The 20,815-nt window shown below is 37.6% G+C and overlaps 1 protein-coding gene and 1 non-coding gene across 3 annotated transcripts in view; both read left to right on the top strand.

The window, feature by feature from the left end:
• The window catches only part of POLR3G (RNA polymerase III subunit G), a 97,041-nt gene that overhangs the window by 419 nt on the left and 75,807 nt on the right, over positions 1–20,815 (top strand). The window lies entirely within an intron of this gene.
• On the top strand, positions 86–206 carry LOC118521962 (U6atac minor spliceosomal RNA). Its single transcript, XR_004910394.1, has one exon. It is a non-coding gene; the product is annotated as a U6atac minor spliceosomal RNA (small nuclear RNA).

Genomic DNA, 20,815 nt, shown 5'->3' with positions numbered 1-20,815 from the left:
AGAAGAGGCATGGCCGCGGGGTTAGCCTCCTCAGCTAGAAGGAGGGAGTAGCTGGGGAATGAGGCCTGCCAAATTTGGCTTCGCTATGTTGTATGAAAGGAAAGAAGGTTAGCACTCCCCTTGACAAGGATGGAAGAGGTCCTCGGGCGTGTCAACACGCATACGGTTAAGGCATGCCACCTACTTCGCTATATTCTAAAACCTTGGATGGCCTGAGTACATAGGGAGTTTGTTTAAAACGCAGATTTAAATGTATCTTTCTCCCATTCTGATTTTAGTAGGTATGAATCTGCATTCTTTTTTTCCTTACAAACTGTCCAGGTGATTCTAAGGCAGGGGCTGTAGATTATATTTGTATAATTAGGGGGTTGAATTACTAGGCTATTTACGGTGAAGCGGTACTTAACCGTCCTTTATCTCCCCTCTTCCTCCTTGAATGGATTTGTTCTCTTATGTCCTTTATTTTCCAGTGTTGTGAGCTGCTTACACACATTGTTATCTGAAGTTGCAAACTAAGTTCTTGAAGCTCATTTGGGTAATTAAATTGTTTACTTGTTCATCATTTCTACTAGGCTTTCTTGAGGTGCAGGATTATATCTTTCATTTAACGCTGTTCCTAGTGCCTAATACAATGCGTGATGCATAGGTGCTCAATAAATATTTGTTGCATTGAATGGAATCTTGCTGTGAAAACCCACAAAGCACTGAACTAAGCTGTAAATCTTATAAAGGAATAAAATAGCCTGAATGTGGGTGTCGGGCAGGGAAAGGGGGACGATAAACAAACACTGTTGTATATGTATAAAGGAGATGCATACACATAACACACACACACATAATAAGTTTAAGGAAGGGATAGAACACAAAAGGACAGAAGAAAGTCTTCTTAAAGGATTTGGCCTATATGTTAGGCCTAGAAGGATGAGCAAAATTTGGACAAGTAAAACTACTCTATGATGGTGTAAGTCTAAAAATTAGAAGTTCAAGGATAGCCCCCCAAAAAACAAAATTAGAAAACTTACCCTTTTAAAGTACCTTTATAAATCTCCTTTAAGTCAAAAAGGAAAAGGGAATATTGCCACTAATAGGGTTTTTTGGTAGTTTAAAAGAGAGGTTGGGGTGTCTGGCTGGCTCAGTCTGTAGAGCATGCAACTCTTGATCTCTGGGTTATGAGTTCAAGCCCCACATTGGGCATAGAACTTAATTTAAAAAATTACAAAAAAAATGAGAGGGAGCTTTACAAATTACTAAAATACTTCATACAACTTCATGCTGCTAATAAATATTAATATCAAAATGAAATAATCACTTTCCAAAGGAAACAGATGACTGAAAGAAGATAGAAAACTGAATTAGGTCAGTAACTATAGATAGGACTGAACGGTAGGATGGTGCCAGAATTCCATGCCATAAAATAAAAAGGCATCCAGCCCACTCAGAGTTGTGGGTGAGTTAAAAATTCATTAGGAGCAGGCAACTCTTGATCTTGGGGTCATGGGTTCAAGCCCCACGTTGGCTGTGGAGATTACTAAAAGAAAAAAGAAAAAACAACTTTGAATTCATAAAAATTCCTGAGGAGCTAATTCTTGTCCTTTAAATTCAAAGCATGATGGAGAACTTTTTAAACGTTCTAGCTAATGTGAAGCTAGCACAGAAAACATTAAAAGCATTTAAAATCCTAAAAAAACATTTAAAATCACTGTATGCTTCATGAGGAGAGTGTGCATGTTACTCACCATTCTATGTGCTTGGCTCGTATTTGATGTTCATTAGTGAATATATGTGCAAACATTTTTTTTTTTTAAAGATTTTATTTATTTATTCATGAGAGACAGAGAGAGAGAGAGGCAGAGGGAGAAGCAGGCTCCCAAGGAGCAGAGAGCCTGATGCGGGACTCGATCCCAGGACCCTGGGATCATGACCCGAGCCGAAGGCAGATGCTTAACCATCTGAGCCACCCAGGCGCCCTGTGCAAACATTTTAGATGTTGGCAAAATCAATTTGGTATTGTCTTGAACATTTCACTGAAACCAAATAGAGTTTATTTTTAAAATCCAAAGATAGTTCAAAATACAAATCTGTATTAATCATAATTCTGGGTTAAGGAGATAAGCTCAGTATCTGAAAAGGCACTGGAAAATATTCAAAGTCCATTTCTAATAAAATGTATATTAATAAACCAGGTGTAGAAGGTACATTTTTAACTTGAACAGCATATTTGAAAAATGCTAGTGTTGGGGCGCCTGGGTGGCTCAGTCATTAAGTGTCTGCCTTCTGCTCAGGTCGTGATCCCAGGGTCCTGGGATCGAGCCCCGCATTGGGCTCCCTGACCAGTGGCGAGCCTGCTTCTCCCTCTCCCTCTGCTGCTCCCCGTGCTTGTGCTCTCTCTCTGTCTCTCTGTCAAATAAATAAAAAAAATAAAATCTTTAAAAAAGAAAAGAAAAAAGAAACCTCCCTTAAAAAAAAAGAAAAAAGTGCTAGTGTTTCTTAAACCTGGTACCTGCAACACTAGAATTTTGTGGGATGTTTATGGTCATTTCTTGAAGAATGGGTTTGGTGGGCAAATAATTTGGGAAAAATAGATTTTTAAATGTTTAAAATGTTTTCAGCAGGATATCCTGCTAAAGGAATGACAGGAAAGTTTATGTATCATTTCTGCATAGTAGTGAAAATTAGTGACTTGTCCACTCCTTGCTACGAGGGAGGCTGGAAAAACAAATCTCTAGCTGAAAAACTGTGCCCTGCTAAAAGTTGGGGTCAGATCATCTATTACTAAAGATAAGATAGGGGATTTGCAGCTCTGCCACAAACACCATTAAAATAGTTATCAACACTGTCTCTGAAATTCTAATCAATGATGTACTAAAACAAGAAAAAGAGGTGATATATAAAATTAACATTATGTGTGGATAATATGATTACCTGGAAAAATCCGAGAGTATTAGACTATTAGAGCTGAAAAAAGTGGGGCGCCTGGGTGGCTCAGTCGTTAAGCATCTGCCTTCGGCTCAGGTCATGATCCCAGCGTCCTGGGATCGAGCCCCTCATCAGGCTCCCTGCTCTGCAGGGAGCCTGCTTCTCCCTCTCCCCCTCCCCCTGCTTGTGTTCCCTCTCTCTCTGGGTCTCTCTCTGTCAAATAAATAAATTTAAAAAATCTTTAAAAAAAAAAACCTGAAGAATTCAGTAAAGTAGCTGATTTTCAGAAAAATTTGCAAAATCAACAAGCAATCATAAGCTAAAATAATAACAGCAATATGAAATTCCTACAAGTAAACTTGAAATGTGTAGGGGGCACCTGGGTGGCTCAGTCGTTAAGCGTCTGCCTTCGGCTCAGGTCATGATCCCGGGGTCCTGGGATCCAGCCCCGCATCGGGCTCCCTGCTCCGTGGGAAGCCTGCTTCTCCCTCTCCCACTCTTCCTGCTTGTGTTCCCTCTCTCACTGTGTCTCTGTCAAATAAATAAATAAAATCTTTAAAAAAAAAAAAAAGGAAATGTGTAGGATCAGAAGGTAGAAAATCACAACATTTTACTAAAGGACATGAGATTTGAATAAACTGACAAGCTATTCTCCTAGATGGGAAGATTCAGTATTGTAAAAATGCTGACTATACCCTAGATTTATCTGTAAATTTAATATAATCAAAATGAAAATTCTCCTTTTTTAAAAAAATTTTTTAAGATTTTATTCGAGTGGGCAAGCATGTGTATATGAGTGGTAGGGGTGAGGGCAGAGGGAAAGGGAGAAGCACACTCCCCTCTAAGCAGGGAGCGCAACTCAGGGCTCGATCCCAGGATCTTGAGATAATGACCTGAGCCAAAGGCAGACGCTTAACAGACTGAGCACCCAGGCACCCCCCATTTTTTTCTTGAATGTAATAAAAATTGTTCTAACGATCATTTTAAGAATAATTGCATAAAATAAGTTACAAAATGGTGAAAAAGAATAGTAATATAAAAATTGCTCTATAGGATATTAAAATGTATTTGCTACTATTGTAATCAAAATAGTAAATCCAGAGCCAGAGCCAAAAGTAGATAGAACTTGTGGTTTAAGAAGATAGTAGTATTAGTATTTGTTTAGTCTTCCTCCTGAATCCTTAATAAAACAATAGTTGAGAAACAATTTCTAATACTAAAGTGATTTGGAAAGCTACCATAAACAGAGAGGTATTTAAAAAAATATCTGAAAGATCAAAAGAGACATGGAAGCCTGTTGACAAATGAGACAGATCATGAAAGTGTCAACTCCTTGGGGCACCTGGGTGGCTCAGTTGGTTAAGCGTCTGCCTTCGGCTCAGGTCGTGATCCCATGTGATCCCTGGGTCCTGAGATCGAGTCCCACATCAGGCTCCCTGCTCAGTGTAGAGTCTGTTTCTCAATCTACCCCTTCCCCTGCTCATGCTCTCTCTCTCTTTCTCTCTCTCTCTCTCGCTCACAAAAATAAATAAATAAATAATCTTAAAAAAAAAAAAAAAGCGTCCTTAGAATTTGCAGGTGACTAAGGCTTCAGAGAGAGTTGATCTGCCTGACGGAGTCCCAGAGAGACCCTAGGCTTGGAGTTGTCTGGCAGAGTAGAGGGTAGAAATGAGAAGAAGGGTGAATACAAAATTTAAAAACTCTTTAGGAAACCACTGCACTTGAATTTTTTCAGATTCCCCTCCCCAATATTGTCTCTCTTCACATCTATCTAGAACCCCATTCTTAAAAATGAATGAAGAATCAAAAACTGTCAGAGATAAGAAGAAAATCAACAGCATAAATGATAAACTAAGGAAAACAACTATCTAGGAAGACTCACAATCAGCTTAGGAAGCAAAACAAACTCATAGTAAACTAATAATATTAAGCTTCCTAAGAGGTAGTCAAGAAAATACTGTTTAAGAGAACAGCATACTCTGAAAGAGTAACATTCTGAGAATAAGGAAAGACTATTGAAAATAAACATGATAAAATAAAAAATGATGAGATGATTTAATTGAAATACTCCAGAACTTAGAGCATTCAGACAAAAACATGGAAAAATTGAAAAAACATGGAGGATTAAACCAATAGATCCATCATATGACTAATAGGAATTCCAGAAACAGCAACAAATGGAGGAAAGGCAGAGAAATATCAAATACATAATTGAAGAAAAATTTCAGGGAACTAAAGATCAGTACAAGTTCTCAGATTGGTAGGACATACCTAGTACTGAGCAAACTAAAATGGTAAAAGGAACCACATACCAATAAGACATTTCAGAACATCAAAAATAAAAAGGTTAGCTTCCAGGGACAATCTGCTCTCCTATAAAAGAATAATAATTGAACTAGCATCAGATTTCTCATCAAAAATATTAGACTCCAGAAAATAATAACTTCAAAATTGTAAGGGGACATTATTTTGAACTTAGACTTCCATTCCTTTTCAAGACAAAAACCAAGTGTGAGAACATAATAAGGATTTCAGAAAGTTCAGTCATTATATATACTTAGAGAGTTGTCCTCCAGATTGCATAATCCAGGGGTACTCCAATATTTTATTTCACTCTTATTTTTATATAAATAAGTATAATATAAAAATATAAGATTATATAGAGCATAATAGATAATTATATATATATAATTTTAAGAGTATGATGTATACATGTATTTACCACAATTAAAAAGAAAAACCCTCACAATGAAAACAAATATGATAATAAAACCAATGAAGAACAAAAATGTCAAAGCTAAAAAAAAAATAAATGCAGGGGCACCTGGGTGGCTCAGTCAGTTGAGCATCCGACTCTTGATTTCAGTTCAGGTCATGATCTTAGGGTTGTGGGATTGAGCCCTGCATCAGGCTCTGGGCTCAGCAGGGAGTTGGCTTGAGATTCTCTCCCTCTGCCCATCCCCCCAAATAAATAAATAAATCTTTAAAAAAAAATGAAGGCAAATACGAAGTAGGAAAAATATTTGCAAAATTCTTGGAGGACAAGGGATTATTATTTTTCATAATATAACAAACCTGTTTATTGTGCAGTCAGACCTTGACCTGTTCCAAATGGAAAGAAACTCATTCCTTTTTCTCAAGTCACTGCTTTCAAGTATATTTTATCAGATTTCTCTTTCCTGTTGCTTTATGTTTAGGATATCTTACAGCTTTCTTTTCAGTCATTTTCATGATTTCTTTCATGTCGATTATAGGAATAAGTCCCATTTCTATAATTATGATTTTCTTTCTGGTATTAAAATGTCCAATCTTGGGGCACCTGGATGGCTCAGTCAGTTAAGCTTCTGACTTTGGCTCAGGTCATGATCTCAGGGTCCTGGGATGGAGCCCCAAGCCTGCTCCCCGCTAAGTGAGCGGGAAGTCTGCTTCTCCCTCTGCCTCTGCCCTTCCCCTCACTCATGCTCTCTCTTCTCTTTCTCTCTCTCTCCATCAAATAAATGAATAAAATCTTAAAAAAAAAAAAAAAAAGAAATAGTTAAGGTTAAATGAAATCATAAGAGTGGGGCTCTAATCCAACAGGAGTGATATCTTTATAAGAAGTAGAAACACCAAAGGATGTGCACCCACAGAATAAAGGCTATATGAGGACAGAGGAAGAAGGCAGCTATCCCCAAGCCAAGGAGAGGCCTCTAGAGAAACCCAGGTGGCACCGTGTTTTTGAACTTCCAGCCTCCAAAACTGTGAGAAAACAAATTCCTGTTGTTTACCCACCAAGTCTATGGTATTTTGTTATGGCAGCCCTAGAAGACTAATACAATAAGTAAAGATTGACAGATTTTACTGTATGACAGTGAAACATTTCTCTATGGCAAAAGACTACATTAAGCAAAGTAAATATGCAAACAAAAGCATGGAGTTTGAGTTAAGATAACAGTTTTAAAAATGGTAGAATCATTGATTGTGATGGAGAACTCTATCTTCCATATATTTCCGAAGTAATACCACAAAGCACACATTATCTGATCCCAAGGGAGAAAATATAATTTTGCCACAGGGTGTCACCAGTCTAATCTAATGGTCTAAGTTATCATCACCAATTGGAGTATTACCAGATAGTATATGTCTGCTTATGTAATTCAATATGAAGTACTCAACTGAACCTCTTAGATCTTTTAGCCAAGAATGTTTAACTTGAATTTAATTAAATCTTAATATCTAATTTCACATGTATAGGAAATGTAGGAGATAGGGAAACCACTTTCAAAAAAAATTTTAAAAAGACACTATGGAGAAACAATTAGACAAATCCAGAAAGTAACACATTCTATAGGACAACTGACCATTCTCTTCAACAAGTCAGTGCATGAGAAAAGGGATTGACCTGGATTAAAAGGGACTTAAAAGACATTACACCCAGATAGAATGCCTTGTCCTGGATTAAGGCATGGTTTGGACAAAGTAGCTATAAAAGGCATTACAGAGACATTAACAATTTGAATGTCTCCATTCAAATTGAAGAAATTTGAATATGGACAGGGAATTAGATGTTACAAAGAAATTACTATTTCATCAGGCATTTTAATAACATTTTGTCCATTTATGAAAATGTTCTCCTTTTTAGAGATGCAAACTGAAGTGTTTGAGGTGAAATGTTCAAAATGTCTGTAATTTACTTTAGTCAGCATATAAAAATCAGTTTAAAAACTTAAAAGGTACAATGATAAATTCTATTTGGAAAAGAAGACAGGGCAATGAGATAGCAGCTGACCATGGGTTGAGTACTATAGCATTGAGAAGGTCTATGATAAAGTGACTTTTGAGCTGTGATATTAAATGACTGCAACTATGTCAGTTTAGGTCCTCTGAATTGGAGCCTGAGAAACATCTGTGAAGGATAAAGGTGTAGTAAGCAGAAGACAGGTGAGTCTTCAAACTACAATACTGTCCTGACACCTGGGAAAGGAAAGGAAGGAGGACTGGGTAGGAAGAGCTTCAGAGTACAATGCAGCTGCGAGAAAATCTTAGGCCAGTGAGGAGACCCAGAGCAAAAATGGCCCTATTGTGAGGAGTCCTGCATTAGGCAGGAATAGCCAAGCTCTAGTATCTGTTCTGTACTCAGTTGTCAGCTAAACTCAGCCCAGGTTAAAAGTGGCCTCAGTGTGAGTAGATCTGAAAATATGGCAGCTGAAAGGCATTAACTATACTCCTCACAGAGGGAGATCTGACCAGTATACTTTCCTTATTGTTGCACAAGCCTTGCAAAAGTCTGAAGGGAGAGTATACCAGAAAGAGGAAATGGCAAAAGCAAAGGCCCTGAGTTAGGAACAGGGTTGGCATAATCAAGGAAAAGAAAGAATAAGTTTGAAGTATAATGAGAGTGGCAGAATGGTCCAAGAAGTCGGATTGATAAGTAGAGTCCTAATTATATAGAGTCTAGGAGTCCATGATGAGGGATAAATTTTATTTCAAGTATAATGGAAATCCATCAGCAGGTTTTAAGCAATGAATTATTGTGATCTGATTTAGGTTTTAGAGCCAAACTTCCTGAAACATTAATCTATATTCACAACATCCATTTCCTCATATCTAATTTTCTCTCAACCCACAGCAAATCTGACTTACATTCACCTCTCTACTGGAAGTGCTTTTACTAGGTCACCAAAGACTTCTTAATTGCTCAGTTCAATTGCTTCTCTTCAGTTCTCATCATGTTGTCCCTTGGGTTGCATCTGTGTGTTGACCACGCCTTAAAATTGCTCTCATGGCTGTTTTTTACTACTCCTTCATAGTTTCCTTCGATGGCTTTTCTTTATCCACTCCCCAATTGTTTGTTTGTATGTTTTCAGAATGATGTTCTTAATAGCTTCATACTATTCCTAAGCACTCTCACCTCCTAAATTTCAACAATCACCTATATAGTGATAACTCCAAAATTGCTCAAAATTTTTTCTGCTAACCCTCTACTCACAGTCTTCAAACCTAAATTTTCACTTATGTCATGCATTTCCATCATAATGGAAAAGAATATATCAAAACAAAAATAATTATCTTCTTCTAAAATACTTATGTATTCTCCATCCTAGATAATGGCATCACCAATCACCCAGTTTGTGTAACTCCTTGGAATAATATTAAACTCATCATTATTGTCAAAGCATAATTTTCAAAATTTAAATATATGATTGTTATACAAATATAGAATGAATATGTTTTTATAATCTAGTTAACATTTTTTTTTTTGAGAGGAAGTGAGGTGGGGGGAGTGGCAGAGGGAGAGAGAGAATCTTAAGCAGGCTTCATGCCCAGCACATAGCCCAACATGGGCCTCGATCTAACATCTTGAGATCATGACCTGAGCCGAAATCAAGAGTTGGGCACATGGGGCACCTGGGTGGCTCAGTCGGTTAAGCGTCTGACTTTGGCTCAGGTCATGTCCCAGGGTCCTGGGATCTAGCCCCACATCAGGCTCCCTGATCAGCAGGGAGCCTGCTTCTCCCTCTCCTGCTCCCCCTGCTTTGCTCTCTCTCTTTCTCTCTCTCTGTCAAATAAATAAAATCTTAAAAAAAAAAAAAAGAGTTGGGCACTTAACTGACTCAGCCACCCAAGCACCCCTAAGTTCTATTTAACTTTTTAATGAGGAAACCAGCAAGATGATAAAGCTGGTTCACAGAAAAAATAGAAAAACTCAGTATACCTAGGCAGTCACAAGAGGCATGCTGAAATAAGTTGGCTAAATTAACAATGTCATACAAGTTAATGTCCTACAAGTCAAAATAAACTGTAGCCTTTGGAGTTGCATTCTCTACCAGACAAAAAGGTTTTGTATCTCTAGAGGGCAAAAATCTACAAGTTAACATTTTACACAGTCTTCGCTCTAATCAGTAACAACTAACAAACAAAGGTAAACCTCCTAGAGAATTAAATTCTTATTGGGTAGAACTATTAAGCAATATTCCAGAATAACATACAGCCATCCTTTGGCATTATAGCCAAGTTTTGGATAGTTTTTCTTAAACTTTTATGATCCCACATCACCATCATGTGGTGATGGAGCTATCTTTTAAAGACAAATCTGCCTGATTCCTATGCCTGTTTTTCCCTATGAAAAATGTAAATGGTAGGCAAATTCAAGTAGTGCACAGAAAATAAGCAGGAGTAAGGTTTGAGAAAAGGCTTCTGGTTTTCAAACTTAGTAAATCACAATAATTAAGATAATATGACATTGGAGAAAGGATAGAAAAATATATCAGTAGAGTAGACCTACTCCTACAGTCAGTAAATTCATTATAAAAACACCAATACAAGTCAATGGAAAAAGACCTTGCAATAAATGGTGCTGTAGCAACCAGACATCACACAAAAAAAGAAATGTACATGATTCTTATCTCTCACCAACACAAAAATTAACTTAAGATGGATAATACACTTCTATGTGAAAGAAAAACTGACAAAGTTTCTAAAAGAAAATGTAGTATACTATCTCCGTGACTTTGAGGCAGATAAGATTTCTTAAGCAGGACTTAAAAAGCATTAATCACAAAAATAAAAATGGATAAATTGACATCCTCAAAATTAAAAATTTCTGTTCATCAAAGACACCATTCAAAAAGTAAAAAGACAAGCCATGGAGTGGAAGAAAACATTTACAATATATATATCTGATAAAACATTACAAATCAATTATAAAAAGACTGAAAGCCCAATAAGAACATTGGATAAAAGATTTGAATAAGCAGTTTGCAGAAGTGGATATCTAAAGGCCAATAAGCATATGAAAAGATGTTCAACATCATTAGTTATCAGGAAAATACAAGTTAAAACCACAGTGAGTATTATGACAAACACACCAAAATGGCTAATATTAAAATAAATTTAAAAATTTTTTAAAGACTAATAATATCAAATTGTGGCAAAGGATGTGGACCAACTCTCAAAGATTGCTGATAGTGGAATGTAAAATAATAGATCCACTTTGTAAGATTGTCTGTCTCTACTAATGTTAAAACATTCACTTACCTTATGACACAGCAATTTCACTCCTAGGTATATATCCAAGAGTAGTGGTATGTTCCCCCAGAAAATTTTTCACAAGAATGTCTGTTGCAGCTTTATTCATAACCCCATACTGGAAACACCCCAAATTTCCATTAACATGTAAAAGGACAAACAAATAGAGATACACTCATATAAAAGAATACTACCAGTGATAAAGAAAAAAACCACACAAAACTAATGGTAACATCAAAAATAAGATTGATATTCATGGGTATTTTTTTAGTGAAATAAGTCAGAGACAAAAGAGTACGTGCAAATGAGTATGTTGTACATGATTCCATTTATATAAAGTTCAACAATTGGCAGATCTAATCAATGTTTATAGTTTTCAGAATAGGGATTACCTCTGGGTAGGCAGGGATGGGGTAGCAGTGGTGGTTTATACTGAAAAGGAACATAAAAGAACTTTAGAGGGTGTTAGAAATGCTCTATATCTTGATCTGCATGATGGTTTCAAGGGTTTATGGACACGTAAAAATCATCTAACTGTGTACTTAAAATTAATGCACTTTATGCATTTTACTAGGTAGGTTATCCATCAAAAATATTAGTTTCTCACAAGGCCTTTGGTTGCAATTTTTGCAGTGTTAAGGAAAATAGTCTAGATTGTAAAAGGTTAAGGGATGATGAAGCAGTGAGATTTAACTTCACTTTGAAGAAATTTGTGAAGAGAAGCATAATATTAAGGAATTAATAAAGATATCAACAAGTGAAAGAAGGTTGTCTTTAAAATTCTTTTAGAATAGGTAATGCTTTATTAGGGGAGAAGAAGCCAGTGGAGAGGTACAGGTTGAAGATGGGAGTGAGGGAGGAGAAGAGAAAGTTGGTAAGACTAGACATCTTAGAGTAAAAACTGGGGAATTATCTAAATAAAGAGAAGGAAGATAAAGCAAAGAAAGACAAGTAGGGTGAAAAAACTAAAGGACTGTAAAATACAAGATAATTTAAGGATTTTCACAGACCTTGTCTCCGTCTCTTTAGGAAGATATAAAGTAAGGATATCTACTAAAAGTCAGGAGCTGGGGGGAAAGGATGACAGGAGGTAGAATAGAGGGCTTGATGAAGCCAATTAACTGTTTCATTAGCTCTGAAATCTGGGCAACGTACGTTACTTCTTAAGTTTCCTCATCCCTGTGATGGGGATTCCACTGACCTTACAGAGTTGCTATGAAGATTAAATAAGCTAATGTATATACAGTATTCACATAAGACAGTTGATGAATGCTATTTCCCCTTTAAAAGGGACTAGACTTGCTGAAAATTACCCTCCACAAATAGCTTGGAAAATAGAATAATCTGGAGTCAGAATAAAAGACCCAGTGGAGGATAAGGAACCTAGGCACTTCCTTAACGTCTGTGGGGGCTAGTGCAAATGAAGCCTCATATGCCTTATGTATAAATATTTTAAAGCTATACATCAAGCTAATAAGCTATTAAATAAAATACGTTCTATCCTCCTACTCTGACAAATACAGCTTCATAATGACCTGAAGTCTAGGTTTAAAATTAGAATTCTGATTCCTTGGTGTTCCACACTGAATCCTGGTAATGTGGGAAGAGCCAGACCAAGTCGGCCTTTTCTTTCTTCTTCCAATTCTATCCCACACTAGGAGGGGCCTCCAGTGTATGTGGGTGGATATTCCAGCCTGAAAATCCAAACTCCATTCTCACCTTCGGCAAATAGCAGCCATTTGGCCACCATTATGCTTGGGCTGTGCTCTCCAATGGCATTGTCCTTGCATTCAGCTCAAAATACTTTTTATTTCAAGGAGTCATATTTTGAGGTAGAATATTTTGCTACCCTTCAGGTAGATATATCTCCTGAGGTGCCTGGGACTCTTCACCTCATGTGGAATGCAGCATAGAAAGGCCAGAATGGGTTCCAAAGCATGGGGCTCTCAGCAGAGGCCTCTTGTGCCCATAACTAAGGACCTTATAGTGAGTCACATTTAGGTGTAAGATTATGCACACTTCCTGCTTTCAGCAGTGAATACAGGTAGACTGCAATACTGTTGACTGGAAAGAGCAAAATATTCAAGATAAAAATATGCTGAAAAATATAATGAAAATGAAGTAGAATCTACAAGTCCTTGTTAAGAGGCTGCTTTCCACCTAATAAGCCATTTAGCATTTGAATTATTTTGATGGATTGAAAGCTTTCCTATGAAGCATTGCATAAAACTGAAAATGATTTATCAATCTCAGATCTATTCTTCAAATCAAAATATTTAGTAGCCAGCTATGGTCTGGTAACCAGCTTTTGTGAGCTTTGGTTAAAGATGAAATTTCATAACCTCTTTGTCTGGCTTTACATTTCTTAAAACCAAAGAAGTTGTATTTAGATATTCATGTTTATAGATTCATAGGATGTCTTTGAATCCAAATGGTGTTCTTATCACAACAGTCAAAAACAAAGGATTTTATATTTTTTTGATGAATTCTCATCAGTAATGAGGCACTAAACATCCTCCTGAATACAATATAGAGGTGAAAATTAATAGGGTTATTTTTAGCCACCATCTACATACTATAGGCAGACAACATCAAGAGCAAGGGGGAAATAATGGTTCTTTTAGTTTAATAAATCATAATGTTCCTGAAAAATTCTCCTTCCTCCCAAAATTGGGGCATCTAATTATATAAAGTGATTACTGTGGCAACAGCTTAGATATGAAGAGAAAAAGAGGGAAAAAAAGAGAGAGAAAGAGAGGAGAGAGGAGAACAGGCCACCAAACTGGGCTAAGTGTATACTGTTGAATTTTCTGTACATAAAAGTAATAAAAAGTTCTCTTTCAAAAAAAAAAAAAAGAAAGAAAAGAAGAAAAAGATTGGAAAAATACTAACTATCCATGAACAGAAGACAGGTTAAATATACTAATTTACATCCATAGCATGGCATTATTATAAACCTGTTAAAAAGAATAAGATAGATCTGTAGATACTAATATGTAATATTTTTGGAATATATCATTAAGTGAGATAAAAGAAAGTTCACACCAGTATAGATAGCACACTATCAATTTGAGTTTAAATAATAATAATAGATATTATAGCCACTTCACAATGTCTATCCTCTTTGGCCAAAAACTACCAGAAATACCTGTAGTTGAACAAGTTGAGTTTTTTATTTTGGGGTTTCCTCCCACCTTCAAATATCAATGAGGGAACTCTCTTAGAAAGAGAGTGTGAGAAAGGACTTCGCTTTGGTTGGGTGATTTTTGAGGGGCCCAAGGAAGTGGGGGCAACTATATGATTGGGAATCTTAACAAACTTTATCTATAGGGAGGGCAGCCTATAGGAAGATAAAGCTATAATTACATGAAGTCTAGGCTCCCCACCTGGTCTTTGCTGGCATGGGTGGGGTGGGGCCATAGTTTCTTCTAAGGTAAATTGGTTATTTTCTAAAAGTTCTCTGTCTTACTAGGCTTCCCTTTTCCTGGTGCTTTGGCTCAAGGAAGCAGCTTTTGCTGGGCCTTTTTCTATAGGTGCCCATTGGTATTTCCAGACCTGCTGGCTTCTCCAGCCCCCATCTGGTACATGTTCAGCAAAAAGAAAACCCGGGGAACTCATCACCATGTTGTTTATTGGAGCCTGATGTCCTTAGATATAAACTGGAAAAGTACATCTATCTACTCCATCTTCCTGAAAGTGGAAATCCCCTGGATATATTTTTGCACTGTTTCAATTTTTTTGCCGTAAGTGGGAATCATCCATTCAAACAAGTAAATACATACATAGATACGTACTTTGCTTTTTCAGAACTGATAGTTGCAAAATCCCTATGAAGAAAATAAAGAACAAAGGGATAGAAGGTAGCTGAAGTAAGTAAAGCTAGTTGGTTAGGGTGGTCAGGAAAAACCTCTGACACTTGAGCTGGAATCAGAAGCCAGTCTTGTGCAGAGCTGAAGGAGAGAAGAGGAAGAGTAAATGCAAAAGATCTGAAATAGGAACAGGCTTGACATAATCTAGGAACAGAGAGAATTCTAGAATCAATGGAGTACTGGAGTTATCATCTTACTTATTGTCATAATGAAAAGAATTAGCCAACATTCATAATGGATGCATGCTTACTCAATAGTTGAAACCATAGGTTGAATACAGATTCAAGAGTTTGGCAAAAATCAATGAAAGAATTTTGTAAGAACTGATATGCTATGTGGAATTTACAGTAAAGAATATTGTCTATATTATTATTATTTACAGGTTTGTGCAACATATCCTTTATATTAGTAATATTTATTCTAAAATGTTTGTATGCATAAATATGTATATGGGTATATAGAGCCTCAAAGAAAAGTGAAGTCTAGGAATAAGTTTAAGAGTCATCAGTATTTAAATGGCAGTTAAAGCCACTTAACCAGATACAATCACCTAGAAAATTATGTGCGTGTAAACAAAAATAAAGTTCAAGACCAAATCTTGGGCATGTGAAATGGTATCGTCAATGTGGTAGAAGGAAAACCAGGAGAAAATGCTGTGCTGGAAACCAAGTAGGAGGCAGTGGTCAACTGAGTTGGACTTCGCAAAATTGATAACTTCAACAAGAGCACATTTAATGGGATGTTGATGTGAAGAGCCAGATTGGATTAATTTAATTATTCCTTTGCCAATCAAGATTTATGCAAAATGCATTTTGAAATTTTCTTCTAATTATGAGAACTATAAGGTAGAAAATTCCTTAAACTCACAGGTTTACCTGGTAATTAGAGAAAGAATTTCTTCCTTTAACCTGACTCTATTTTGAGTTCAACCCTTCCTGCTTGCCCTTCTCCACAGTTATTATTTGTAGCAAAGGTTGCAAAGTTATGGCCTTACGACCAGATTTTGCCCATAAATGTATTCTGTTCAGCTGCTTAGTGTTGGCTCACACAGGTTTTCTACTAGAAAAGAAAAGAATTCCTATCTTTTAGGGGTATATACTTCTTGTCTGTCCCATCCTGCTAACCCTTCCCTTCCCCCATCATCCTTAAGAATCTTTCCACAAGACCATTCTGTTTCCTGCACATTCCTTACAAAACTATATAAACATTGAAGTATTTACAAATGAGATGATGTTACATCAATAGTTGACTTAAAATAATGCACTGTTTGTGTAGTGGTGGGAGGGCAGGGATTTGGTGAGGGTATGGATGAGTTGAAAATTACTAAGGATGGATGAGTACCCAGTATTCTTTATTTGTATATGATTGAAATTTTCTAGAATAAAAATATTTTTAAATGTGGAGAGAAAACTAGGATAGTTCTTACCATCAAGAAGCTTACACACAACTTGAGAAGGCACTCTATTCAAAGAGTTAGAACTCAGAGAGGAGAAGAGTGTGTGTTGGCAGAGGGCAAGATGGCACACAGGTGTTTAAAACTGTACCATTACTGATGGAGGAAGCCGGATTGCAGCATGGTTCGAGCAGAGCAGGAACAAACAGGCGTGGAGTTCTTTGTGCCTCTTTCTGTGTGCTACGTCTTATAGGTGTTTTCTCATTTACTGTTCATATATTCTGTGAGGTGAGAATCATAGGCAAAAAACTGGTTCTGGAACAAGTTAAGTTACTTGTCATGGGTCGCAAAGCTGATAATGGGAACCTTTTGGGAGAGTAATCTCACTGAAAAAGCCAGCCTGCAGTGGGCTGAGAAAGAGATGGCCAGAGACCAGAGACCTCCTACCAGCTAAATAAGACCTACAGGAGGTATACTTAAATGTTTAATTTTGTTACTAAGATTTAAAAACCATGAACAAAGAACAAAAACTTTTGATTTTTGCTTTCCTTAAAGAAGCCAACATTTAGCATCACAGATGCTGCACCCCTTCACAACAAAGGCATTGCTGCCCCCTTTCTGTGAGACTTGAGCTCTCGTTTTTTGCTAGAGTCCTCTTCAAAGAGACTCATTATTTTATTGCAAATGCACTGCTTCATTTTGTGAATTATGGCCTATATAAGTATTTGAGTTCATTTATATACTAATTATATTCAACCTGGAGTGTTATGACACACTAGTGTGGATCTGATCAGTGAGAGAGAAAGACGTAGTCATAGAACTCCATGTAATTTGTCCACCACATGTTGAGAACTACGGTCCAAACCACTTCTGTGGCAATTAATTCTATATTCTATGCCTATTGTAATGTCTCGTGCAGAGTTTTCTTGTGCTGTAAGTGCTAAGTGCCATATGAATGAGTGGTGTGATAATAAATGCTCAGGAATTCGGAGGAGGGCACAATCGTTTCTGCAGTCATTAAGACAAAGAATCTTTTAAAAGGCAGGTCAAAATTTTATAAGAGAAGAAAAATCATTCCAGATGAGAAAAACATCAAAGGAAAAAGGCATCAACTGAGGAAAGTACAAAATATGTGCAAGGAGTGGGAAAGCAGACTAGTATATGTGAAGCTTACACTCCTTCATCTAAGAAACTCTAACTCAGGATTACATAGAATCACAGAAATGCTAAAACTAGAAAAGAACTTGCAGATCAAATTACTTGAAACCCTTTTTCTCATAGACAACAACCGAGGTTTTGAGAAGTTGGGTGATTTGCTTAATGGCACATAGCTAATTGGTGAAGGAATTGAGACTAGATCTTCTGATTTCTAATGTTCTTCCTTCATGTTTCCCTTCAATATGGGTTATTTACATTATAGAGAAGGAGAGGAAAATATGAGCTGCAGCTGAGTTCTGGATATATTATTTTAATGACCTCAGGTGGCAGTTTCCCTTTTCCTTTCATCACTCACTCACACTTCAAATTCTCAACCAGGAGTTAAACCCATAAAAGTGCTCAGGGAACTTGACAAGTAGAGCAAAGGGTTAAGAGTAGTTGATCTAGGGGCATCCAGCTGCCTCAGTGGGTGGAGTTGGTAGTTGGTGACTCTTGGTCTCAGGTTGTAAGTTTGAGCCTCACATTGGGTGTAGAGATTACTTAAAAATAAAATCTTTTTTTTTTTTTTTAAGATTCATTTATTTATTTTAGAGAGAGAGAGAGAGTGCAAGTGGGGGGAAGGGGCCTAGGGAAAGGGAGAGGGGAGAGAATCTCAAGGAGACTCCTCACTGAGTGCAGAGCCCCATGCAGGGCTCGATCCCACCACCCTGAGACCATGACCTGAGCTAAAATCAAGAGTCAGACACAACAGACTGAGCCACCCAGGCACCCCAAATCTTTTTCTTTCTTTCTTTCTTTCTTTCTTTCTTTCTTTCTTTCTTTCTTTCTTTCTTTCTTTCTTTCTTTCTTTCTTTCTTTCTTTCTTTCTTTTCTTTCTTTCTTTCTTTTTCTTTTCTTTCTTTTCTTTCTTTCTTTTTTTTTTTAGATTTGTTAGAGAGAGTGTTAGCAGGGGAAGGGGCAGAGGGAGAGAATTTCAAGCAGACTCCCTGTTGAGCACAGAGCCTGACTTGGGGCTCAATCCCACAACCCTGAGATCATGACCTGAGCTGAAATCAAGAGTTGGATGCTCAACAGACTGAGCCACCCCGGTGCCCCCAAAATAAAATCTTTAAAAAAAAGAGGAGTTGATCTATCATACCACTTTCTGCCCTTATGTCATTACATTTGATCTCATTCAAGAATGATCTGCCCAACTTCTAAATTATACACAACTACCATGCTCAGTAAGGGAGAGGAAACGTGTTCTGGCAGGCAAGTCTCACGCTCAGCCTTTATAATAATAATAAAATTGGAATCTGAAAATAATGGTCTCAATGTTGTCTAAAAGAGCTTGACAGACTACCTCTGGCTCTAGGTGATTTCTGGAGGGCGCTGAGGGAGTATGGGCTTGGCATTAGCAGCATCATCGATAGTGAGATAATGTGTTTGTCATAGTAGCAAAAGAAAAGTCTTCCCAATTAAAAAGAGGAAACAGTATTTCCAAGGAGATGAGATGAGTAGAATCAAATCAGAAACCTGGAGTCATCTTTCACATTACCCTCTTCCTCCCATCCCCCACCTTTTCTCCCTCTCTCATCAATTTAATTACTTTAACCATCTTTTCCTTCTCTCTTTTCCATCCCAGCAACACTACCTGAAAGGAGGCATTTCACATTTCTTGCTTGAATTATCATGGCAGTCTCCTAACTGGCCTTCCTGCCAGTCTTACTTTCTTGTTTCACCCTGACTCCCACTCAACCCATTCATTAGGTACTCTCAGAATGCTTTTTCTAAAACCCAACTGTGATGCAATCATCCCTTACTTCACTACTTCAAATACTTCAGTGATTCACCATTTATTTCTGGGTAAAATTAAAACTAAAGTTTCTTCACGATCTAGCCCTGTCTACTTCTCCATCCCTCTGTCCGCCTCACTCTCAGCTCCACTGTCTACTTCTCCATCCCTCTGTCCGCCTCACTCTCAGCTCCACTGTCTACTTCTCCATCCCTCTGTCTGCCTCACTCTCAGCTCCACTGTCTAAGAAACTTTCTTTGGTGCCTCGTATATACACACTTCCTCACTGTTCAATGCCATTTTCCATGCTCTTCCCTACCTTTCATTATCTAGAACTACTAGTTTTCATTCAGGAATTCAAAGATATTTACCTTTCACTATTGATTCGCATCAGTGATCAAATAACATATCTGTATATCTCTTAAAACTTACCACTTGTGGGGCACCTGGTTGGCTCAGTCAGTTAAGCATCCAGCTCTTGGTTTCAGCTCAGGTCGTGATCTCAGAGTCGTGGGATTGAGCCCCACCTCGGGCTCTGCACTCAGCACAGAGTCTGCTGGAGATTATCTCCCTCTCCCTCTCTCTCTGCACCTCTACCTGCTCACTCTCTGTCTTCCTCTCTCTCTCTCTCTCCCTCTCTCTCTAAAATAAATAAATAAACTCTAAAAAACAAACAAACAAACAAAAAACCTTAGCACTTGTGGGGCACCTGGGTGGCTCAGTTGGTTAAGCATCCAACTTTTGATTTCTGCTCAGGTCATTATCTCAGGGTCATGAGATGGAGCCCTGAATCAAGCCCCGTGTGAGTCTGAGCTTGCTTAAGATTCTCTCTCTCCCTCTGCCCCTCCCCCTCAATACGCACACTCTCTCTCTCTCTCTCAAAACAAAAACAAAAACTCACCACTTGCATTATAAATGCAATAAATTATAAATTTGCTTTCTGTCTTACAAATTAGACTAGTATTCTTCATAATCAGATGCTGACCATCTGCATTCCTTTTTTTTTTTTTTATAAAGATTTTATTTATTTATTTGACAGAGAGAGAGACAGTGAGAGTGCGAGCACAAGCAGGAGGATTGGGAAAGGGAGAAGCAGGCTTCCCACTGCAGGGAGCCGGGGGCTCGATCCCAGGACCCTGGGATCATGACCTGAGCCGAAGGCAGACGCTTAACGACTGAGCTACCCAGGTGCCCCTTGGCCATCTGTATTCTTAACAAGTACCCAAGATAATTAATGTTCCCACTGAAGTCTAAAAATCATTTTATTATAGTAAGAGCTTCCTAAGGGGAAAAACTTTTTCTCTGTAATTCTAGTGCCTAACATAGCACCTAGCATGTAGTTGGTATTCAATAAGTAACTTTTTTTTTAAGATTTTATTTATCTGTCAGAAAGAGAGAGAGAGGCCGGCAGAGGGAGAAGCAGGCTCTATGAGCCAGCATTACCCTGATACCAAAAGCAGATAAAGTCACTACAAAAAAGAAAACTACAGACCAGTATCTCTGATGAACATAGATGCAAAGATCCTCAACAAAACATGAACCAGCTGCATATAACAATATATTTTTAAAAAATCATTCACCATGATCAAGTGGGATTTATTCCTGGAATGCAAGCGTGGTTCAATACACAACTACCATGCTCAGTAAGGGAGAGCAAGGAGCCCGATGCAAGGCCCCAATCCAGGACCCTGGGATCAT

The sequence above is a fragment of the Halichoerus grypus genome, chromosome 2, assembly GCF_964656455.1.
Source record: "Halichoerus grypus chromosome 2, mHalGry1.hap1.1, whole genome shotgun sequence".
Lineage (NCBI taxonomy): Eukaryota > Metazoa > Chordata > Mammalia > Carnivora > Phocidae > Halichoerus > Halichoerus grypus.
This window is presented reverse-complemented; position numbering and strand designations above follow the sequence as displayed.